Below are 21301 nucleotides of genomic sequence, written 5' to 3' on the forward strand. Positions count from 1 at the left end.
GTACTGAGTCTTTGAGTTGCTTACATATCACTATTGTACATGCATTCTTAAAGGTGAAGGATCCCCTTTCAGAAGATGACTATCTGATTGACGATATGATTAGGATTGTCTGAGGACTTTTCATTTTAAATGTAGTGAGCCATATATATATATATATATATATATAAATATATATATCAGTTTGAGGTGGTAGGACGGAATGTTTGTGTAAGAGATCTGCTAGTTTATATATTTTTTTACATTTTTGGGGGGAGGGGGATGGGGAGGAAGTGTGACTATTCAAATTCATTATACCCCAGCATGAAACTGATGTCACCATTCCCTTTATTGACATTACTAGATGTCCATGACAGGCTTTCTCATCATAGCTCATGCAACTTCAGAAATGGGCCTGCATTTTAAACAAACATGATTACTATCCAGTCAGACTGATGAGTTCAGCTGTACCCTAACAAAAATGTGGGTGCATGACACCTGTTAAGGAATCATTACAATACAACTAATATCTGTTTATTTAAAACACACAGGAAAAAATGGGTCTGGATAAGATGCAATCTGTCAGACCAACACTTATTCTATACTGGGACAGTTAGATCTCTGTTCCTTATTCTCCTCATTCACACCAGTGTGAATCAGGGAAAACTTCACTGAATTCCACTGAGTAACATCTTGTAAAAGCAGCATGAGGAGAAGGATAATTGTTTCCCCCCTACTCCATTCCTTACCTCAAAAAACAACAAGAAAAACATCTTTATTCCAACTCTTCCAGCTATTCCACGTGAAGGAATCCTCCACTGTCCATCCATTCTGCCCACTGGTTCTCATCTACTTTCTGTAATATGGAGAACTATGGTTCAAATTAAATGCAAGTATGCAAGTACCTATTTCTAATATTCTGCCCACTTCCATTGAGAAGCAGAAAAAGTAAACTGGAGAGTTGTTGCAGTATTGTAACTGAAATGCCGTTGATAGGATTGAAGCCACAGTTTCAAGGAGAGACTTCCACTTGAACATGAACAAACGGAACAGTTTACATGCACAAAACCCATTTACCTCAACAGAGAAGGTTCCCACTCCCAAAGATGTCAATAGGAGCCTTTTCAAAGGAAGTTAGATCAGATCCATAGGTTTTACTCATGTACACTAAATTCATTGACTCACATGAGCTGGTGATAGTGCTCACAAAGTATGCACACAAGACCCCGTGTTTGCAAAGTTGCACACAGGCAAGTGCAAACCAGGCCCTCGACCTGCTGAAGCCTCTTTTCAGATGCAAATAAACTCACACTGCAGTGGATGTGTGAGCTGTGTGGTTTGATGCATTTAAACCTCCACCCAGAAGTGAGAATGGCACACAACGCTGCGTCTCAGCTGCAAGTATATTCTGCTTACGCAGGCTACTGGATAAACAAAATAATATATTCGTGCCACGAGGCACATGAATTTATGCATGTAACCTCTGTCTCCTGAAGATGAGACTAGATCCCCTAGTTGTTGTTTGGTGCATTACTTATCGAACTTCAGAAACCTAGAATATTTGAGGTAATGAATAGATCTGGTCAAAAAAAGGTGAAACTATTTGAAGAAAAATGTAGGGAAAAAATGAAAATTTGTGGTTTTGTTTGAAATTTTCTATTTTTTTAAATGAAAACTTTTATTTTGGTTTGATGGGGCAAGTAATCACATGCGTTTTTATTTTTTCCGCCAAGGGCAAGAGGAGAAAAGGCTAAAGTGTTCCCCCTCCTATCTGCCCCTCCCCACCACAAGGAAAGTTTTGTAACAAGACATTTTCTTCCAAAAATAAAATCAAAATCAAAATGAAATTTTTTCAATTTTTTTTTATTCAAAAAGGTCTTTTCCACTGGAAAAAAGTCATAAGTGAAAATGTATGTTTCCCCAGCCCTAGTAATGAGTCAATCTCTCTCTCTCACACACATACACACGTTTCCCTCAGATTTTTGCAAAAACAACACTTTTGTTGGATATATGGACTTGTATGCCTCATTAAGTGTCAGAAAATACAAGGACTGAAGAAAACTTCTCAGAGATGATTTCTGCAATGGTGTTCTGACCCTGCCATGGGCTACCTTGCTCAGAGATTATCTGGTGAGGGGTGCTTCCAGCTTTTGCTTTCCATAGGATGCAGTTATAACTCCATGCACCGTAATTCAGAGAAACAGCTGGTGCTGCGTGTCACAAAAACTCTAACCACGTGTTTCAAAGCTATCATATATATAACTCAAATCTTTAAAATTCTGAACAAAAATTGCTGAGAGTTTGTTCAGTTTAAGGGCATGGTCCTGAAGTCAATGGAGATATAATACGCACTGACGCCAGTGTGAGTATCAGGCTAAATCCAGAGAAACTTCAATGAAGTCAATGAAGTTAACTCTGGATTCACACAAATGTAACAAAGAGCAGAAGTTAGTCTTCTATATGTTGTGAGACAAAAATATGGTATATGTGATACTCAAGAAAGGATTAATCAGCTCTCAGCAGCTGGCTGATAAACCAGTTCTATCTTAGGGATCATTATAAACCAATGAGAGTTTTATTGATATAATGCATCTATCTTGTGTTTCACTCAGTGAAAGTGTTGCAATACCCTTCTGAGAAAGTTGTGTGGATGGAGTTTCTGTAAAACTGATGTGAATTAAAGCTGTTAACATTATTCAGATTTTGAAATGAATGAAAAATACAGACAAAACTGACATGTTCGTTATTTCTTTTTCCTCTTTCTCCAGCCAATTGTAGATCTAGTTGGAATTTTTTGAATTTCAAAGTGTCAATGACATTTCAAATTTTGATAAAAAAACTGGGGTGGGGAGGGGTGGGGGGGGGAAGGGGGATGAAATGTTTCAGAGTTTTTGCCTCAGGATTTTCAACTAGTTTTGGTCTGAATTTGTCTCTTTTGCTCACAGAATCTTCCAGCTATTGTGCTCATATCATTATTGCTAGTTTTAAATACAGTAGTTACTAATTTTCTAATTCACTTCTGGACTCTTTTATAACTGTCACCCCAAATGACAACATGTACTATTTGGGACCAAATAAGCCTCTTTTTCAGGATTGTTGACTTTTCAACGTACCCCATTTTCACACTGTGACCCAAATTAATAATAATATTTCCTTTCTCGCCTAAAATACCATTTTCCACATTCAATATCTGTACAATCAATAGTTGATTCCAACCTACACAGGACTCTTAGGATAGCAGGATACTGGGAGAGTTCTAGCATGTTTATGTACTCATGTTCATTCCAGTGATGTATAATTTAGACTGGAATACTGGATGAAGCAGCAATTGAGTTTGTATGTTTGACAAGTCACATTGTTCTCTTTCAGGAAATCACAATAAGCATCCTATGGAAGAGGTATATAGTTGGTCAGTATCATTGGCATCTTCCTTTTTCTCAGTAATTACTCCTCGGCATTGTACAAAATTATGTGCCAAATACCTTGAAGGGAAAAGGGGAAGAGAAGTGGAGCTCTCAAATGAGCTTTTAATGATGATTTTTTTGCTCAGTCACTGAAAGACAGACCTAAAAGACAAATGAGACCCCCCCCCCCCACCCTTCAGAGTTTTCAATTTATCTCCCATGGATTGTTTCATTTGGGAAGTTTTATGCTGTCACATATTTGTTTTCTTTTATAGTGCCTACCAACATTTTCTCAGATATGTTCTCCTTTTTTGCTTCCTAGAAAAGATTTCAGCAAACAAAATTAATACTTGCTATTCTTTCTTTTTCCCACTACTTGCTGAAAACTCACTTAAGTCCCAGTTTAAAATCCAAGACTGTACACTAGAATTGAGAGAGTTCTCTTTTTTGGTATTACCACCTGTTTCATATAAGCACTACTAGAACGGTATGAAATATTCACATACAAATTATCCAAATGTGGAAATGGTAAGGTCAGAATAAATGAGCATCTCCATATTGCTTTGGGAGCCACTATAACATGATGGCTGTTCTGCCTATATGCCACTGAATCAAATAATATCAGCAATTATGCAAGAAAGCCTGATTTCACAATATTTCCAAGCTTTCCCAAAGAAAACTGGGTACGTTTTGAGTGGCCATCTAAAAGATCCATTATCACTTTAATTTTAAGATTAATTCATTCCCAGTCAGAACAATCGGAAAATTTGTTTTAATCGTTTTCTGTATGCTGTTTCTTTGAAGCAGATCTAGTCAAAATGCACATTTGATACAAATCTGAGTCTATTTAAATTCTGGATGCTTAGGCAGTGAACTGGTTGGGTCACAATATAAGCACATATTATTTATATTACTGTTGGGCTTAGATGCCCAAACCTAAGTTTGGTCCTTATGGTGTTAAGAACTGTCCAAATACATAGTAAAAGATAGACTATCTTCAGGTCAGGCACTAGCTAGACAAGATGGCAAAGGGCAGCATAGTGTGGTGATATGTATTGTCCAAGGTCACACAGAGTCAGGAAGAAAACCCAGGTCTCCTGACTCCTTTAGTGCTCTGCACACTAGGCAACACTGCCTCTCTGCAAATAGGTGCTATGGTTCTTCTTGCATTCATGAGGTTAAACTCTTGATTCAGCGGAATATTCAAGTGGTTATTGCACATGCCTGGTCATATTTTGATTGTTAATCTCTCACGTCTACTTTCATTGATTAGTTCCAAACTGTCAAAAGGCATCTGTCCATATTAAATAATTTTTGCTTATACATATTTGTTTACAAACCAAACTCTTCTGCTAGAAGAGCACAAAAAAAAAAAAATCTGATTTTTGTCTATTTTTAATGACACAAATATATGTAACTGATTTTGATTCAATGTTTTGTTTTTTTAAAAAAAGAGGTTTCTTCCAAGTGTCAGAGTCAAATTTCAGCCTTGAAGCCACTTCTTGCGTGCATTTGATAAACTCCTCAAAGTAGAGCTTCAGCCTCCTGATCTTGCAATGGAATCGGCTGTCCCTGTGCTCACCAACTTCAGGGGAACCCTGCACAGGTACAGGGGAGTTCTCACTCGTGGACTGCACTACGGGATTGGGGCCCATACACTGGAAGAGGTGATACAGAACAAACTCCTGCGGTTCCTAAAATGCTACTTAGTCTTTCGTGAAGTCAACGGGATTTTTGCCTCAGGACTGAGTGAAAACGGAGGGCCCAATTTTGCCACATGTACATTAGACAAGTTGTGGTGGTGACCTCCGTGGGACCGATTGTGTGAAAACTAATCCTATGAGTAAAGATTCCAGGACCAAGCTTCCAAGATTCCAGGGTAAGGACTGCTGGATTCATCCCTTGAGCAGACTTATTGGCAACACCGGCTCTGTTTCTGTGGGACAGGCAAGGAGGATTTGGCCTATGGCATTAATGACAGTTTCACATATACGAGAGTACAAAATGTTTAACTGCCGCGTTACAGCTTCCTGCAGGGGTTGCAGATCTGCTGCTTAGCAGCAGTGTCCCACTCTTAATTAACATTTTTGGAAACACTGTAATTCAGCTGGATGGCCATTCCATCTCAATTGACAGCTGACTAGAAGTGGTTTTCACAGCTGGGCTGCCCATCCAATGCCCAGGGAGGCTGCAGTATTGCTAATTTTGCAGCACTGTTTACAGGCATAATTAATATTTCTGGAACCACCGCAAGTCAGCTTGGTGGCCATTCTGTTTCACTTGATAACCAGTTGGAACAGTTTCCAGCTAGGCTTTAAACCTGCTCTATGTAAAGTGGCTGCACTGCTGCTGTAGGAAACTATATCTCACCCGTTCAGTATCACCGTCATCTTACGGGCCAGGGCAAGGCTTTAAACATGGGCAATTCTTAACTCTTCCTTGTCCAGCCACAGAGTGAGGATTTTTTGAGACTCATCAGTTTAACCTGTTTCACATTTCGCTGACGGCAAGCTGAACAGTTCAGAGCTCCAAACCTGAGATCTGCTCTGCTCCTGCTCCTGTTGATGTCGAATGAAATTTTCCTTTTCCCTTCAATAGGAACCAAGTTAGGTTTTCTGCAATGCACTGTATAATACCATGTCAGCCTGAAAATCTGCTTTAGAAAAGAGGTTACACAGTTACTACAACTCACAACTAGTCACTGTCTATTTCTATAATAACATATTATATATATAATATTGTAATATATCATATTATATATCAGATCTGTTCAGGTAACAAACAGGGGAGTTAGTCTCCCATGGAGAGAATAGACCCTCTTAGCTTTATTTAGAGTGATAAAGCTCATACTAAGAAATAGCCATGTTTGACAGGGTGAGAAAAAAGTTTACAATGCTAAATTATGAAACCTTGGATTCTGGGACCTGGCTCTTATGTGCTCATATAAATGTTTTGTAAATTCTGTGAGGGAAAAATGACACAAAGGGATTTTAAAATAGGTGCATGTTTTGGTTTACCTGTCAAAATTATTCATATTTCTAATGACCCTCTTATCACCCGTCTTGGACCAACAACAACAACAGCAAAGCAAAAGAAACAAACGAGCAGCAACAAAACACACAGTCTTTTTTTGGTGGTTTAGAATGAAACATGCCACTGATAAAACTAAAACATACTCACAAAATAGAAAATAGGTGTAGGTGCTAATGAATAGCATGTAACAAAGCCTATATGTTAATGTTTATAAATGAAAGTAGAACCTGACAAGTTTGTTAGATATGCTTCCCCTTAGATTTCTGAGGTTCACGGTGCCATACACAGGAAAATAGTTAAATTAAACCTCATGAAAGACAGCAAAAGACAGCAAAAGTCAGCTGTAGCCCCAGTCGTTCACCCCCCTCCCCAAATTTACAAAGTACATATTTGATTATGTGGATTTCCAAGCTCTGCTGGCTTTTGATACCAAATTGTAAAGAATGGGAATTTCCCCACTACTTGGACAGTGCATAATCTCAGAATACTGTTTTAGTTGAGTAACAAATGTTTATATATATATATCACTTGTTCTATATATAAATCTCATTTCCCTGTAATGAGAAAGTGACTTTTTTAAAAACTTCTAACCACCGACCTTAACCAAAGGTGTTGAAAGTGGCCAGCAAGAGGAAAGAAAGAAGATCACAAACTAGGACCACTAAACAAAACAAAAGGGGGGGAAAAAAGATTAATCTTATTAGGATCGTATATCATGAGGTTGTCAGGTGTGAAAGCAAACGAATGGTCTCTGTTTATCTGAGGTAAACCGTGAGGTTCACCAAAAGACTCACTCCAAGCAGGTTTTTTTTTACCCTTAATAAATTGGCTAAGTCGGTGCAGAGTGTTGATAATGAAGCATGTGCAAGTGAGGTCTGAGCTTTCGTCCTAGTGTTTAGATGCAACTAAGCTTTCTTTCTTTTTTTTTTTTTTTTTTTTTTATCACAGCTGATTCAGAAAGCCCTTTGGAAAGATGAAGTAGGTAGAAATCAAAATAAATGGATTCTATTAAAACCAGCAATGCATCAACTGCTTGATAAAGTGATTAATAAACAGCTTAGGATGGTGATTGATTAAACTCTTTAATCAAAGTGCTAAACTGACTTAATATGGATAGTTTCAACATGTTCAAAGTATACATTTTCTCTACCGAGGGTTCAGAGTTGTTTATGTAACTTTTCTGAAGTGTATCCCCTAGGTCTGACCTTCAGATAGCAAGGACTGTGGAATGTGTAAGGATTATAAAGTGCTAAATATATTGCATTAGTCGCTAGAAGTTAGCAGATAAATGATTCTGATATTTCATTGATCAACAAATATTTTTTCCAGAATTTCAGATCCCTTCACAAAACAGTTTGTGTCAGGATTTTTAAATCCCTTTGCAATTAAAGGGGATAGCACAAAATAAAAACCCATTTTATACCATATTTAATTCCCTTTTCTCTCTCCCAGAATTGATTAAGATTATTGTGTGAAATCTAGATGTGACAGAAGCAAAGGATGATTTTTATTCTTAGACTGGTTACACATGTTTAGTGCAAACTGGTATATTTCATTTAATTCATAGTCTGCTTCAAGATTTGATGCAATTTTTGACACAATCATCTGTTGGTTTCATTAGGCTAATTTACTAAGCACTGGAAAGTCTGTGATTCTGATATTTTGAGAGAGAGATACCAGCTCTCTTGATTTTATTGTGAGTCTCAGAATATTTGGTATTTTAATTAAAGTCCCACCTCCTGGAGTGATATGAATGCAAGAGAATCTCAGAGTTCATTTTTAGAAAAAGAACATTTCTAGTCCTCATGGCTGTGGGAAAAAAGCATGAAAATATGATCTGAATGTAACCTAAAAGCTAAGAAACCAGAAAGCCAATAAAAAGAACCCAACGTCTATTTTTTTTTAAAAGAAATCTCATGATTATTAAGCCAATTTTGTGGTTTTGAGGGGCCTGACTTATGTTTTTTTCAGTGCTTAGGGCTGGCAATACTGTGCCCCACAGAGAGCTGAACACCCAAATCCTATTGGAATTCAATGGGAATCAGGCACCTAACTCCCTTAGGAATCTTTGAAAATCCCAACCTTACAATTTCATAGACTTTGGAAATTGGAACCTTTGAGCGAGGGGTTTGTATTTTTTTTTTTAAAGACACTGGCTGTTGCCAAGAGGGATGAACAAACTGGTCTACAAAGACAAAACCCTCTACTCTGGTCAAAACTGCGTCCATGTGAAATCTTGCCCCTTTTCAGAAGTCTGTATATAAAGAGGAGAGAGCTCATTGTGTCTGCTTCAGCCTGGGAACTCATCAGAGCCACAGAAGCCTGGGGGGTCAATCTAGGTCTCTATAGCCTGGTAAAAAGTAATAAATGGTAGTAAACTTTCAATTCACCATAACTATTCCTGAGCTAAAATTATCAGTCACTATGACACACACACCCTCTGTGCACACATGCCAAAGTGTTTCAGGTAGCGAAGTAGTTATCCAGTTATGAGCATAAACAAGACAAATGCCCTGTATAAGACTTTGCAATAGCAAGGTGCTTCACGTTTTGAATCTCCAGAGCAGGGGGAATTCTGCCAAGAGAAGACTAATAAAGTGCAGTGTCTGAGCACCAGCAGAGTGAATCTGCACAGAGATTATCAATAGCCTCGTCACCTAGAACATATGGGACAAACAAGTCACTTAAATAGCTCAGTAGGTGCTGTGCGGTGTTTTATAAACAATCAATAAAACTTTATAATCAATATCTTGATGAACCACCAGCCATTGAAGGTTATTAAGTAGAGTGATTTTCCTACAGAAATACACAATAGGAACTGTGATTCCAGAGTAGATTAACAGACCAATTAGTTCCATGTCCTGCCGCTAGCAGTGACCTATGCCAGGTATTTAAGGGGAATAGCTACATGCCCCCAAAACATCTAGTCAACTGTACTATACTATGTCATGTTCCTGTTCCCATCTGATGATCCCCTTCTGCCTTGAAACATGAGGATGGGAAGCTCTTCTATATGTCTCTATTTTATTAGCTTCTACAAATCTTAGATGTCCATAGTTTCACACACCTGTGTGCACTCAGAGCCGGAACAACCTGAATCTTGGTATTGAATTAATTCTACAGCAGAAAAATATGGTCACAAATTTTAGACGAACTTTCAGAGGAAATATATGCTTTTGTAAATTATAGGTCTGGCAATCCTCTTTTGGGCATTTCAAGGAGTATACAGGGCTAATTCACTCCAAGAGAGTGTAGGTAGGTGGAATTTACACCACCATCTTTCACCTAGTTTCCATATATCTGTTTCCAAGTTGTCAATGGGCTTGTTCTTTTTTTTGGCACCCCCTAAGTTCTATTCAGCCAGGGTCCCTCACTAGCCAGCATTGCCCCATATGCTAGCAACCACCCCTTCTACAGTCTATAACTTTGGGACCCTGTTGAATTCACCCGTGCTCTCCAGTTTTACAGTAAAGTCAGGTGAATTTTTTACCTTTTAACCCAATTTAAATAAGGCAAAGGGTGGGTGGCTGCTCAAAACTCAGTACAGATTGACATGGTGTTTTATTACAGCTCATCAACAGCAGCTGGTGTGCGTGGAGACTTACATCTCCATTTCAGATTCATTACACCGTTCAGAGATGATGCTTACTTGCGCCATTTGTTTAAAAGGACGTAGATAAAAGACAACTGAAGTTTACATTTGAACTGTGCTGGAATAAACTGAAATGACAAACAAACGCTAAACTGTTTTGGGAGTACATATTTCAAATTAACTTTACTTTTCCTATTGAACACCTGATGAACTGTCTAAGCTGGTGGGGCCAATGCATCCCCCAGGGCAGAATACGAAGCTCCCAAAAGCAGAAGAATTTCAGCCCCTTTCTTCACAGATGGATTTATTTCTCAAAAACTAAAACAGCCCAACATAAATTAAATAACTTGTTGCCAGACCCTTACCATGTTCTTTTTCCCCAGGCCCAGAGTCTCCTGATGGACTGTGTGTGTTCTCTTCAGCAATCTCTCCCAACTGAGCTGTCGGTTAGTCTTTGATCTAAGACCCATTGCCTGGGAGGGAGCTAATCAGTTGCAGGTAGGGCTAAATCCACTTGGGTGTACTGAGGACTGTGTTGGAATTGCAAGTTATCGCTTTAAGAGGGAGGTGTTTTCTGGTCATGCTTGCAGAGGAGGGTACACTCTAGGAAAGCATGTGATCAGAATCAGTAAGGAAAGGGCCAGCTTAAAGCAAGGTGGGATGAGCCATAGGCACTGACTCCGTACGTGCTCCAGGGATGGAGTACCCACAGAAAAAAATAGAGGGTGTTCAACACCTACCGGGGCAGGCCAGCGATCCGGTGCCGCGGATCAGCTGTTCAGTGGTGGCAATCAGCTGATGGGTGGCACTGGAGATCAGCTGATCAGGGCCAGCCCTGACTGTGGCCCTGCCCCCGCTCCTCCTGTTCCCGTCCTCACCCCTCCTCTTCTTGCCCCTGCTCCTCCTCTTCCCCGGAGGCCCTCCCCGCCCTGCCTCTTCACACCCTTTTGCCCCTAAGGTCCACCCTGGCCAATACCACCTGCAAAACCAGGAGTCGGCACCTATGGGATGAGCTGTCTCTCTCTGCCTTAGGGAGCAGTTGTTCTCCCTGGTTTTGGGTTCTTGTGTGTAATCATGCTAAATTCTAAGAAATAAAGTAGTGTTACACGTCAGCCTTCAAGCAAGAGTATTTGTATTTTTATCTAACTTTCCTGTGTGCATGCTATGAACTTAACACCCATCTTCCTTAAAGAGTCATCCACATCTATGAAAATATGAATCCTAGATAAGGATAACAACCCCCAACCAAATTAGACTTAATTTAAAAAAAAAAATCTAACAGAAATGTACGAAGTGCTAGGACCAAATGGTAATGACTGGAACGTGTGACAGATGGTACCAACTGAGAGCAGCCTCGATGAAATGAGGCTTTATTACCTCATCCACCTTGTCTGTCTTGTAATAGCTAGATGGGCTATCTTTTATTGAACCAACTTCTGTTGGTGAAAGAGACATGCTTTCAAGCTTCCTGGAGCTCTTCTGCAGGTCTGGGAAAGACATTCAGTGTCATAGCTAAATACAAGGTGGAACCCATTGTTTAGCATAAGTAGTTAATATGTATTTTAAGGGATGATACAAGGTAAAGTGGTCCATTAGCACCCCTGCGATCATAGAGCAAACAGGAGTGAGGGTTAGTGGGTTACACATTGTTGTAATAAGCCATAATTCCAGTGTCTTTATTAGGATCCTTATTAGCTCCTACTAGACAGTAATCAACATCAGAAATCCCATCATTCTTGTACCTTCAGTGACAATCTCAGTCAACAGGCCAGGAATTAAACTGAAATGTAGACTCACCCATGGAGCTTTGCACTCAAGGGCCAGGTGAAGGCACTTTGCTAAGGTAGGCTGGGAAGCTTACTTGGAAACTGCCACTACTGTACCATAATTATATTCGTTAATAAAATGGAGGATTCCATTGTTGGGGATGCCAATCAAGAGAAAAGAGTGGCCCAGTGACAACTGAATAAAAATTGGGAAGGTGGGGGAAGAAACCAGGACAGAGAATGTAGGGGGCATACTCAAAAATGTAAAAAGTGGGACTTTGGGAAGAGACATGGACTTGTCTCATATAGAACTTTTATGTATCAAACAAAGCATACAAAAAAGAGGGAAAGAAGACGGTTTGATATTTATAATCAAAAGCCTTTCATATGAACAGCTTTTTTTCTAGTTTTATAGAGCAAATGCTTGGTGAACTCCTGCACTCATGTCTCTTGATGAGCTATACTTAGTGGGCATCAAAAATTCATGCAGTCTCCCATTAAATGTGGAGTTTTATCAAGGAAGCAAATTAGATAAATATATGCACTATTCTTTGATGTATTTAGGAGTCACATACAGTATTTGTTGGCATTCTTTTCAATAATACATATCGAGTGAGTCAATGCTATGATATTAATATTATTGCTTATCTATGATTCAATAATAGTATCTTTCCAAAGGCTAAATTAACTTAAGGGCACCATAATTCAGAGGGGTTTTACTCTATCTGCCCCTTCCCCTGGAAAACGTTGTTTCATTCAAATATCTTTGAGTTGCAAGATTGATTCCTTTTAATTTCTCTGCCATGGCACTTTTTAGATTACTTCCTATTTCAGGAGATACAAAGCACTATAGTGTACATCTTACTCAACATAGTATACTTAAAGACCCAGAGGATCATGAAAAAGGGAGGCTCTATCTAGGTTCTTCTACCATGTATTGACATAGCATCTGAACACTTCAGATTATCCCATTTAATTATGAAGTCCAAAGTTACATGTGTGTATGTACATCTATACCAGCTCCATCCCATTGATTAAAAGGAAATGGACAGGGACACAGCAATGTGGATGCAGAAATGCAGATGTATGGCGGATTTTGGATTTGAGAAAATAAGAAGTGAGCTGAAATTTTCATTGGGAGCCTTAACTTTTTTGTTTGACCACTGAATAAAAAGTTCCATTAACTTTTTTATGTTCCAAGATGTTGACTTTCTAAGAAACATGCTAATTTAGGGGGACGCATTGTGACCACTTTTGCATCACAGTAATATTCCCCAGAAGACTTTCCATGACTGGGGACCAAAGCCTAGGTTCACTGCAGAGAGCACTATAAATCCCGGGTCAGTTCAGCTCAATATCTATTGTTATAAAAAACATGACAGTTCACAATTTCTGAAAACTGTATATTTAAGTTTAAATGGAAGTAATTTTAATAAAATATCCCAGATCTCTGTCACTTTGTACTACTATTTTTCTACTCAGAATTGTAACTGGTTTGGACTAAATTCAGAAGCAGAAACTGAAATCACACAAAAAGGGGGTTGTTCTCACAATATTTACAGCATGGCTGAAACCAGAAAGCACAGGAAAGTTAGAATCATCTTTCCTTCCATCCTCATGCAATACCATGGTATTTGCTTTTAGCTGAGGCTTTCAACTAAACACCCTCTGGTTTAAACTGGAGGGGCCTGGCAACAGGTCATGCTGAGAATGGGGTTCTTGGCTTTCTTCCTTACAGCTGAGGCATGGAGTTGGCAGTTTTCTAAAAGGTTTTGATTTAATTTGGACACACCATAATATTTACTGAGTGGGGTGTCCTCATTAATAAAGATCAGAGCCTGATGCAATCCCACTGGCTGCTCTTGCTGAATGAACAATTTATTTTAAGCCAAACTTAGCACTTTTAGGTCCTGATCCAAAGGCCATTAAAGCCAATGAGAATCTTTCTACTGACTAAAAGAAAACCATCTGAAGACACTGAAAGAAATCTCATTGACTTTAATGGTCTTTGGATCGCGCTTACAGTGAACTCTCAGTACAAGATCTTCAGTTTTTTGAAGGCACAATCTACTGAAATGTCCATGTATGCCAAATTTGAGACGGACACTCCACAGACACTACAGCTGCCGGTCTGTGTTCAGCAAAGGAAAGTTTCTCATACAGCAGTAAAGTAATCTCATTTGCTAAAAGTCTAGTTGCTTTCCCTTTTTGTCTATGAAAAAGAACAGATTTTATTATAGCCTTATTACAGGTGACTGTCTTAAGAGACCAATGAAAAGGATACATTTCCTTTCTAACATTTCTAAACCACTTAGTTCAAAAAAGGACATTATCCTATTTCTTTCTCTTTAGAGAACTACTAATTATTACAGTCCAACCAAACTGTGACTTCACCTCTATAAATAGATTTTTTTCTGTATGTGACTTTATTTGTTAAGAGAAAAACAATACTTCCACATATATATGTTCAGGGCTAACGAGCAATGCCATCTGTAAGGCTCGAATATTTTCACACTCTTTTCTCTTATACAAAACAAACTCTCTCCAGCTGATTTCTCTCATTGTAGAATGCAAATTGCCTATAAAAGACCTCAGGGTGTGAGAAGACACTTATCAGACAGATATTACACAGGGACTCATACCAACTACAATATCTACTATACAATTTTAAATGCATTAAGGACAAAAAGGTATCAGTAAACCTGCTTTTGTGTGGCTATAATAATTATAATCTGAAGTATCTCTGTTTGTTAAAACACGTTGCTTAGGATGCTGATCTTTCTTACTTTAGGTCCAATACTGTACCTACTTCATACTAAGTAAAGTAGAGAGTCTTGAATAAAAGATCTGAGAGCAAAATAAACTAATTTCGCTCGTTACTTTATTTATATGTGGTAAAACCAGCACCTCTAAATTATTCAGACAGAATCATAGTGTTTTGAACAGCTGTGTCCTGTAACCACTTATTGTAGATATGATACAATATTATAGAAACTTTGCTCATTAACCCCTTGATGCAAGAAGTCTGATTTCCCCAAATTAAATTCACTTCTGGTAACTGACAGGTGCAGTTCCATAGAGATAACTAATTTGAATGGAAGGAATTCAGTAATTCAGAGCCAAATAATTTTGCACAGTTGTACCTGTCAATTCAGAGCCGAACCAGATGCAAGAAAAAAACCCAAATGTACAGTAAGTAATCTCAAAGAGGTTTCATTGCTCGTGTCTCTCAGCGGAAATGGCCAGAGGTAACTGTGAAGCCCAGAATTTCTATAATACACACCCTTTAGGAATATACTGTTCCAGGACCAAGGGACGCGACTGGGGTGTCAAAAATAATACTGATCATCAAGATTTCTCATTTTGGCAAGATGTACCTCTCTAAAGAGGATTCTATGGAGTTAGATTATGTGGTTGAATTAAAAAGTGGAATCTTGGTACAGTAATGGATTAGCAAAGCAAACTCATTTTGCTTGGCCAGAGTAGTCTCAGGTTTGTGTTGACGACAATAATTCGGCTCACGGATTTCAGCACAGTGGTAAGTTTAGTTTTATTATAATTGCTTTGCTTTTAAAGGACATTTGTAAAAATCATAGGAAGAATCACAGTGAGTGGAGTTCTCTACAACCTGGCCCCTGAAATTCAACTTCCTTGTTCTTACAGGGAAGCCATTAAGGTCTAATCATTTTTAATGCATCATAAATAATCTTCACACTTGCTGTTAAGTTAATTAATATAATCAGTAAAGCCAAATGCATCAAAAATGAAGGTTATTTTGCAAACATGCAAAACGTTCTGCCTCATTGCCTCTCCATCAAAATTAAATGTCATTTTGCAAACAACTTTTCCAAGTTTTAATTTCAATCCTTTTTAATCACAAACCCCACATTTTTTTAAAAACAAAAAAGGTCCCCTCTAAAGTAAAGATATCCTTGCATGACAGAGCATAAGAAAATAGTCACATGATCACTAATTAAGCACTTAGGGCCCAATCCTGCAAATACAGATGCCTGATCCTGCCAACACTTATGAGGTCAAGTTACTCAGGTCCATAAGTGGATCAGGATCAAGGCCTTGGACATTACACACTGACCTACATTACCTTGCCACAAATCGCTTTTATGTAAAATGAAAGCAATATAGGTGGTTCTAAATTGTTTGTTAGTCTATTTCAATGAACACAAGTGTAAAATAAAATAGATGCCCATAAAGACAATCTACAACTAACCTGTAAGACAATAAATGCCAGTTTGGAAAAAAAAAAAATGCATGATTATTCTTGTGTTCATGTAATTCCACCCATGTTTCTCAATTAATGGGCCTAGTTCATAAAAATCAAATAATATTTACGCTGAACCAAAAGGTACAGAAGAATAATTGCAGTTATTTTACTTTCCTCCTCTGTGCTTCAGGGAGGAAAGATTGACATTCCACCAGGAACTCCCTAGTACGCTGTTGACCTGACGCTATAACAGTGATATGCTGAATCTTGTATGCTCTCCAATCATGTGTCCAATTACTGCCACACACTTTTGGGTTTGGTTTTGGTTTCCTGTGGCTTCACAATGAAAGGGAAGTTGTGGTGGCTCCTCTCTGCTTGTAGATGGGCTGTCTCAGGAGACCCTCTCTCTTTTGGTTTCAGTCACCATAAACCATAAGTTAATGCAGCCCAAAGGCAGCATCATTCAGTGCCTGTTCTAAGTCATATCAATCTGTTAGATACATGTATATAAAATGTCATGCAATAATATTCAATGTCCTGCTGAAATGAGAAAGTAAGGAGACGTATCTTATATTTTAGTTCTGAGTATCTCCAAACTAGGTTAAAAGGATTCTTTTTTTGTTTGCGAAGTGAGAGTAATTAGATTAGAAAACTTCACAGACCAGGTCGTCTTCGCTCAGGCACAAGTACCAGTGAAGTCCAATGGGAGCTTGAGTTTGAAGTAACTGAGACAAGGAGGAATAAATTATTAAGTACCAATGATTAGTACTCCTTACATTCAGTTTCTGTTGCTGGTAAGAGTGGTACTTAATTTCTCACATAAAGGCTGATCTTTCAAATCTTTACATGCACAAGTAGTGCTTATATACGCAAGTGGTTGGCCTCATAGTTCAAGTCACTATATATTCTAGAAGAACTATTTGTTGCAAACCATGTATTGAATACATTGAGTGGTATTTTGGTTTTGGGGTTTTCCTCTCTCCTTGTTTGTGAATTGTCTGTGTACAGATCACAATTTTGATCTATTTATCCATTAATCATAATTCCTTAAGTTGCTTTTCGTTCTGTTTGAGCCTTGCATTTTCTTCAAAAGTTCCATGACAGGCACCCAATATTCAGAGTTCAGGATTTGAGCTGCATGACTTGTAATTAAGTCACATGTTTCTGTTTCTTTTCCTGAACAGATGATCAGACCTCCATAAATTACTTCCTTTTTCGCTCAAGCCAAATTTCCTTTCATTTTTCTATGTTAGTACTTTTACACGGCTGCCCCTCAAAGGTGAATCTTCCATATAAAGTCAATATCAACAGTGAAATCCATAGTGAAGAATTTGTGAAGTCTCTAGCTTTTGTACCTTTTCAGGGTGAAAGCTCTGCTTGGCGTAGGATTTTTGTTTAAAGTGTTTATAAATTTACTTGTGTCTACCAGTAGACACCTGTGGTGAAATCCTGGACCAACTGAACTCAATAATGGCAATGCTCCCATTCACTTCAATAGAGCTAGTTTTTCACCCCCATGCTTTTATTAATCAAACAAATTCTGCTTCCCTCCAAAGGAATTTCCGCTACAGGCATCCTAGACACTTGTTTGAACAAAACTTTGCTTGTGTGAATGTTCAGGAGCAGTGAACAATAATGAGGCATGGACAGGCCTAATGGAAAGCCTGCTGTTTTCATAACAGCTTTCCACTGTATTTAGCAAGATCTGGGGCCCAATTCTGCAAGGGCCTGCCTGAGCTCATGAGGAGTGCTGGGCCGGGTTCTGCCACTGTGTTGCTCATAGACTGTTGGGAGCCTAGTCACGGCCAAGGTTCATCATGGCTTTGGATCCCTATTCAAAAAAAGGAAATCCTGGTTCACTAATCAGAAAATACTCAATTAAAATAAGTCAAAGCCACGATACGTCTAGGGAATAAATCATTTTTTAAATTAAAGCTGCAAATCCTACAGCAGATCATTCTAACAGCAAGTTAGCTCAGACAGCAGGCAGTAGACAGTACATCACATCTATGAACATCGGCGCTATTTCCAGCAGCCTACTCATCATCATGTTTTTATCCTGAAGTTACTTTCTTCACATCAGATGCAATTTACCCCAGCCAGGTTTTAAATCAGTGACTTTCTATCAGTGCTTATTTGCTTCTAAATGACCATTTTATTTTAAACACAGGCCGTTCACTATAAATGAGTTAAAAGATATTAAATGCAGCTCAAGTTCTTGAGCGAGAACATACTCCATGAGAACAACACTCACTTCAGAGCAGGTCAGTGTGCTAAGTAAACTCGCTGAAACTTTTTGTTTTTCTGTATCAAATACATATACAGCCACGCATTGGCTCAGGGCCCACAAAGCCCTCCATGATGCAGAAGTCTTGATTTCTTCTTGTGTCATGGGAAGGAGGCATGGATAGACCTGCTCTTCTGGGGTCCCCTGCACCTTCTTTCTATTGAGGAAGTGGGCTTTTTCCTATGGAAGATAACATTACGGATGGGTTTGGGGGTAGTCTGCTGGATCTGAACTTTGGAAATGTCTGCTGCAACCATTGGGGTAGACAAGATGGTGCTGCAAGTCAATGCATCCTCTGGCTAGTTCCTGCCACTTCATTCTAAAAGGCATATCTGTGCTCCTTATGCATGGGCAATGGGGCAACCGCTTAAGACAAACTGGGGGAAAGATCAGGAGGGAAGAAGTAAGAATAGGTTAGTTCAGCCTTGACAAAGCTATTAAAAGAGGGGATTAAAAGAGCTATTAAAATAGAGGGGAAAGGTGAGACATATTCCGTTATCAATCCTCCCAGAAGTTGCTGTGGTCTCTTAGCATAAGCAGACCAGTGAGACCACTGAGCCAAGTGATCCTGACAACAGTCCATCCCATGATTCTTCTCTCTGCATTGGCCTGTTCGGAGTGAGTTTGGAGCCCACTAAACTCTGTGCAGTTTATCTGCTCATGCCCACCGTATTGAGGGACCACGGGACTATGGGCTGGAATAAGAACTTGTGCTGTAGCAGAGCATTTGCCCTCCAATTGAGGGGGTGATTTAAACCTGGCAAACACTGTGCAGAACAGCTGCATGAAACCCAATTACTCAGGCATTGGACAAGTTTAAAAAATGTTACCCTTGATGAATGCAGAGTGCCTCACGCTTCTTCAGCAAGCGTGAAAAAGTTAGTTACTTTAAATTCCAAATACAGAGAGGGCAAAACAGTTGTTGACTCCTATGGAAGCAGGATCTGGCCCAGATACATGAACCATTTCAAAAGGAACCTTGGCTTAAAAACAAAAAATCAGACTAGACAAAAGTATTTGAGTCAGGGCATTGCTAGACAATCTTGCTGGTTGTCAGATCTGCAGTGTAATGACATGTCAATTTGATTTCTTTTGTGCATGAGCTCAGAGCCTATCCTTGGGCCTAAATTCTTCTGTATTTTAGTTTTTCTTTTGTTCTAATGGCACTTCTCCCAACATTACTTGACAATGAGTGATGCTCCAAAACCCTGATCTTTCACACCCTGTTGGTGACCTATAACTTTTCATGCATAACCTTTGACCTGGGTCCTGACAGTTTGATTTATTGTCCACTGTTATGATTTATGAGTATCTTCTCAGAATAATTAACGGACAACAGGTGGCGGCATAATAATTTTGATTACCCAGCGGTTCATGAAGCCACTACAAAGGTGACTTCATTTACTGAATAAGAAAAGGACAACAATTAGAAATTAAACAAAGCAATCCTTTTATGCCTTCATTTTTCACCCCTTTGTCCATCACACAGAAGACTTTATTTAGACTCACTGCCTCTCATCACGAACACCAGGAACTTGAATTCTGTGCAGAAGACAAGACTTCCCAGCTACTTGTTTTGGTAGAACTATTTTGCTGTTGTTGAAAAGAGTCTTGATTAATTGCACGTTGTCAGTTTCCATAAACCTGACAAGCTTTTTTAAATCTAGTTTTTTTAAAGTTATCACCACCAGAGGCAGAATTCATTTCAAGATGCATAATTTTGATAGCTCACCATTTTACTCAGGGAATTATTAAGCCAGTAAAAGCCCAATCTCACAAGGTGCTGAGCACCCTCAATTCCCGTTTAAGTAATGGGATCAGGCCCTAAATTATGCAATTGAAACATTCAGCTCCGGTAATTCAGTGACATTCTGTTCTCCTCAGGCCCACATGTGCAACTTTTATACACAAATGAATAGCGCTCACCTGTGTAGCTGTATTGAAGTCCACCTGGCTACTATTCAGCATGAGGAAAAACTGCAGAACCTGGGCTCAGGGTTGTAGTCATAGATGACAAGTTTAAACATCCGAAAGCAAACCATTACTAGTGGGACGTAATTATGGTTGCTTATTGTTCATTCACTTCTTAAAATTGATCTAGAGCAGTAGGCTATTGTTTGAATATTTTCTTCAATCCCCAACAATATTACTACAAAGTTCAAATACCGTTCCTTCCTGCAAGCTGATGGTGGACCCAAATCCTATGATTTCAGCAGTCCTTTTATAACAGATCACTAATTTCCACAACATCCCAATAAAGGAGCAAATTTGCTAAACAGGTTCTGACAATACATTTTCTTTTCTATACATACTTCTTTTAGAAGGACCATGATTTTCCCCCATTTAATTCAGGTAATTGTTTTCCATGTTATTTTCGATAAAACCATGTGTTGCCATGGAGATGATGATGATGTTCTGTATGGGTGCTGTGTTTCAAGGCCTGATTTTCAGAGCTACTGAGCAACCACTACACCATTGGAAATCATGGGAACTGCAGGCACTCAGCACTTCTGAAAATCAAGTTTGTAAAAAACAGGCGTTCTGGAATTCAGTTCCAAAGATAAACATCTGATTGCAAAATAAAATAAATACTTTAATGCACGCTATCCATTCAATCATTGTTACACATGCTTTTTAAAATATATGAATATTGAAATAGGCTGGTGCGATTTCTCAATGTTTATAGAAAGATAAAGGGATTCAGCTGGGGTAAACCAGTGTAGCTCCACTGAAGCCAGTGTAACTACATCAACTTGCACAAGCTAAAGATCTGGCCCCAGAGAAGCTCTACCTCTTCATCTCAGTCTAAAAATAAATCTAAATATTAATTGTTGTTTGGAGGGTGGTTGTAGCTGTGTGGGTCCCAGGATATTAGAGAGACAAGCTGGGTGCGGTATTATCTTTTATTGGACCTTGTCTCTCTAAATATTAATGGCATTTAACTATACCACCCTCTCTGAATGTGTCACAATTCCTCTTCAAAGCCAAGAAAGCACATGCAAAATGAATTTTTGTACAGCG

The 21301-nt window shown here is 38.8% G+C and overlaps 1 long non-coding RNA gene across 1 annotated transcript in view; it reads right to left on the reverse strand.

Moving 5' to 3' along the window:
* LOC137158318 (uncharacterized) overlaps window positions 1-21301 on the reverse strand; it is a 117241-nt gene that overhangs the window by 72498 nt on the left and 23442 nt on the right. The gene's annotated exons all lie outside the window — the stretch shown is intronic.

The sequence above is a fragment of the Emydura macquarii genome, unplaced genomic scaffold (genome assembly GCF_026122565.2).
Source record: "Emydura macquarii macquarii isolate MOO-44397 ecotype Brisbane River unplaced genomic scaffold, CSIRO-AGI_Emac_v2 contig_1644, whole genome shotgun sequence".
NCBI lineage: Eukaryota > Metazoa > Chordata > Testudines > Chelidae > Emydura > Emydura macquarii.